Genomic DNA, 4,608 nt, shown 5'->3' with positions numbered 1-4,608 from the left:
TTTGCATTCTTTCATGTAATTTTTTTACACATTTGCAGGTAAAATTGGATACAGGAAGAAAAGGGAGAGGTGAGCCAACTTTGCTAAGCATTGATTTTGTCTCAGGTACCGTGCAGGGCTCTTTGCAAATGCGAGCTCCTCCACCTCCTACCACTTGTCCATAGTGTGGATCGGACTAGCCTCATTTCTCTGAGAAGAAAAACTGAGGCTTGGAAATTTGTCTAAGATCCCACAACTAGGAAGTAGCAGAACTGATTCTCCAGCCCTGGGAGCATTTGCTCAGAGCCTATGCTTTGTCCAGAACTCTGAATACTGGGGACAAAATACATGAAATAAATGTATTTTAAAATGTCTATTGAGGGCATTTTAAAATAATTCATAAGTTGCTTTTAAAACCAGTTTGACTGCGTTCCAAATTATAAGCAGACCGTTTATATGGGAATGATTTTTCAGGTGCATTTTCTTACAGGTGATGAGAACTAGCTAACTGGAATCTGTGGGAAAAAGAGGTAAGGTGACTTGTCCTGTGGAAGCTCTCTAAATTCTCTTGGTTACTTACCTCACCGCTAGGCCCCCAGCTTTCCCCTAACCCAAGGTTTCTGGTATTTTCTTGTACTTTAACACGACTACAGAATCTTAGGAAATTTAACAGAAGCAAATGAGAGATTATGTTTAGAAATGTCTAACAAAATGAATGCTTTGTCCTCTTAAGTATCGCACATACCTCAGGCGTCACCAGCCCATAACTACAAAATGTTTTCCCACTTCCTTTCTATGGCTGAGTCGGTAGAGCACAGGCTCCCACCTGCCACGTCAGCAGAAGGTCACCTCAACATATGAGCTACTTCCCCGGCGACCCCCAGATCTGTAAGGATGATGCATCCTTGAAACATTTTCAAAAACATTTTCCTGTTCCTGGTGTTCAGAACTGGGCTCCACACTCACTGGTCTCTTTATAATCTTGCTTCTGGCCCTTTGAGGCCTCAAAGCTACCAGTGCCCTGCCGCCATGGGACAATCATTGCTCATAGCTGAGTCCTGCAGGCATAGGGCCTGGGCTGGCTGCCTCCTCCTGCTGGCCCAGCATCTTGCTTGCACGGAAGAGAACTGGAGGCTTGACACTGACACTTGCTGAAAACCTACCCAGGCCACCCATTGCTGCTGCACTCCAGGGCGCCAGCCCACGCTCCTCCCCTCCCAGCCTCAGGCACATGTTCACGGCATTGAACCTTAGAGAAAAGCAGTGGGACCCTGTCCCTCCTTCCCGGAAGCCACCTTCCTTCCTAGCCAAAAATGATGATATCCACGGGCACAGCATCTCACACAGGGACACACAGAGACATCTAATTCATTAAAAGCCCAAGTCACTGGCCAATTAAAAGCGGTCCTTAATTTCTTACTCAATAGTAGTGGAGGAAATTTGCTCTATATTGGTGAAATGAGGTAGAGAAAATCTGATTTTTCCAAACATGAGAATTCTCCATATGCCACCCCATAACCAAAGACCCCCCATTTGTGTTAACTGAAACATTCAAAAAGCTTATTAAGATAGTACATGAGACCCCAACAGACATGCTTATGTAACAATAACTGGCTCCAAACCATACTCCATGACAGTGAGTCTCAGACGCCAGCATGCATCACAAGCTCTGGGCCCCATTCCCGAGTTTCTGGTTCGGGAGGTCTGGAGTGGGACCACAAAATATGCATTTTCAACAAATTCCCAGGGGATACAGGTACCGCCGACACGGGGCCCTCATTCTGAGAACCACTGTTCCAGGGAGAAGGAACTCTGCTAACTAAGGGTTTGGTTTTGTGCTGAAGACAATGTGGAATTTAGAGTTGGGGTTAATTGTTCAGAAAAGTAGCGATGTTTGGGGATGTGAGGGTGGGAAGCGCAGCAGAGGGAGGCAGAGAGGAAGTATGAAGCAACTGTCAGTTGGAGAGAAATGAGGAACAGGAACTAAATGACGTATGCCAGTGACTTCAGTTTTGCTGAGCCCATGATGAAAGCCTCTTCTCGGGCACCTTATCACTCACTGAGGCCTTGTGGCTGGGTTGACTCTTTCAGAGTCATAATAAGGCTATAGGTCTGACCTCAATAGTTATAACTGCAAGAAGTCACTCAAAGGTCCTTTCTACAACAAAGGATCCCTCCATTCCAAAGCTAAATGCCGGTCACTATCATAAAAAAGAAAGAAAGAAAGAAGGAAAGAAAGATAGAAAGAAAAGAAAGAAAAGAAAGAAAGAAAGAAAGAAACTGATGGTGACATTTTAAATGGCAGTTTTTCTAGCTTGTAAAAGGATGTGGAGCAATTGGAATTTTCACGCTCTGCTGGTGGGAATGTAAAATGGTATAACCACTTTGGAAAAATTGGCAGTGTCACCAAAAGCAAAGCCTATACCTGCTATCCATTCCACTCCTAGGTATTTACCCAACAGAAACGAGCATGTATGTCCATACAAAGATAAGACCCAAATGTTCATGACACCTGTATTTATATAGCCTCAAGCTAGAAAAAAACTATCAACAGGTGAATGGGTAAACAAATAGTTGCCTGTGTATCTAGCGGAATACTGCTCATCCACAAAAAGCAACGGGCTGTGGAAACACAGGAGCATGCACGAGATCTCCAAATGCTGCAGGGAGGAGGCCAGATTTTTTTCTTTTTTTTTTGGAGACAGAGTCTTACTCTGTCACCGAGGCTGGAATGCAATGGTGTGATCTTGGCTGACTGCAATGTCTACCTCTTGGGTTCAAGCAATGCTCATGCTTCAGCCTCCCAAGTAGCTGTGACTACAGGCATGCATCAGCACATCTGGCTAATTTTTGTATTTTTAGTAGAGACGGGGTTTTGCCATGACCTCAGGTGATCTGACCGCCTCAGCCTCCCAAAGTACTGGGATTACAGGCATGAACTACCGTGCCCCACCAGAAGCCATATATTTTTGAAGACTACTTATTTTATGATTCTATTTATATAAATTCTGGAAAATGTAAATGAATCCACAGTGACAGCAAATCAGTGGTTGCCAGAGATGTTGGAGGGGAGGGGGAAAGAATAGATTGCAAAGGGGAACAAGGAAATTTGGGGGGATAGTGAATATGTCTGCTATTTTGATTGTGGTGATGGTTTCATTGGTATATACATATGTCAAAAACATAACAAGTTGTATACCTTAAATGTGATTTATTGTGAGTTGACTATACCTCAAAAAGGCTATTTTTTAACAAACCTCTCAGCATCCAGGCACTCTGTTGTGTTAGTGTGACTTGTCCTGGAAATACACTGTGAGCATTTGCTGAAGAAGAGGCAGTGCCCAGGCCTCTGTCACATCTCCCAAGTAAAGTTAGCAGCTAAAACACAGGATACCCATGGGCATAACCTCTCAACCCCATCACCAACCAGGGAGCAGGAGGGGACTGCTGGGGGTGCTCCCACAGGGAGCACAGTCTCATCGGGAATGACCTTCCATGGCAAATAAAATCACTATGGCAAGTCAAGGGAGAGACCAGGGAATAGAGTGCTCCAGTCTATGTGAAAAAAGGATGAGAAAGGTTCAAGAAAAAGAGAAGAAGAAGGGACAGAAATTCTCTTTACACATTTGCAGAAGTAGGTCTGGACTCTCCATTCACTTCTCCTCTGATAGGAAGAGGAGACTCTGACAGGACTCTCAGGGGAAATAGCCTCATCTTCCCATGTTTACAGACACAGTGATGAATTCAAGAACAATCTTACCAGGATTTTCCAAAGGAAAACATGGAGCGTATAGAGAATAAAGATCTGCAAACTGTTAGGGTGGCTGAGACTGAAATGGTTAATGAAAAGCGCAAGTGTGTGCTGAATGATCAGCTGCAGTGGCCCAAATGCTTAAGCAGTACATTTAGAACACTAACAGCTATCAAGGCCTTCCTCCCATGTCAGACCAAGAATAGTTTCCTACAGATAAAAACAGCACATGCTTTTCCACTTTTCCACAAACGACTGCATTAGAAAACCAGCAAACCATGAAAAGCAGAATATGACCAGTCTATTCAAGAAAAACTGATGGTGCTTCTATTTTGCCTGTAAATCATTTTCCAATACAGAAAACAATTCCTGTTTGGTTGAGGTCATTCTAATTAGGGACAGATAAGAGAAAGATTGAAATCTCATGAGCTGTTTCCTGTTCATCTCAATTCTGTGTACTCGTGGGTACAAATGGAACTAGCTGTTTTTTGTTTTTTATTTTCGAGATAGACTCTTGCTCTGTCACCCAGGCTACAGTGCAATGGCATAATCTCGGTTCACTGCAAACTCCGCCTCCCAGTTTCAAGCAATTCTTCTGCCTTAGCCTCCCGAGTAGCTGGAATTATAGGTGCCTGCCAGCATGCCCAGCTATTTTTTTTTTTTTTTGTATTTTTTAGTAGAGATGGGATTTCAGCATATTGGTCAGGCTGGTCTCAAACTCCGGACCTCAGGTGATCTACCTGCCTCAGCCTGCCAAAGTGCTGGAATTACAGGCACGAACCACTGTGCCCAGGCCAGAAGTAGTTTTAAAATGAGAAACAGTTGATATACTTAATGGAAAAGCAATACAATTTGAAGCTGAAAAAACATACAAGATG

The sequence above is a fragment of the Saimiri boliviensis genome, chromosome 8 (assembly GCF_048565385.1).
Source record: "Saimiri boliviensis isolate mSaiBol1 chromosome 8, mSaiBol1.pri, whole genome shotgun sequence".
Lineage (NCBI taxonomy): Eukaryota > Metazoa > Chordata > Mammalia > Primates > Cebidae > Saimiri > Saimiri boliviensis.
The sequence above is the reverse complement of the archived record's forward strand: the minus strand, read 5'-3'. Positions refer to the sequence as shown.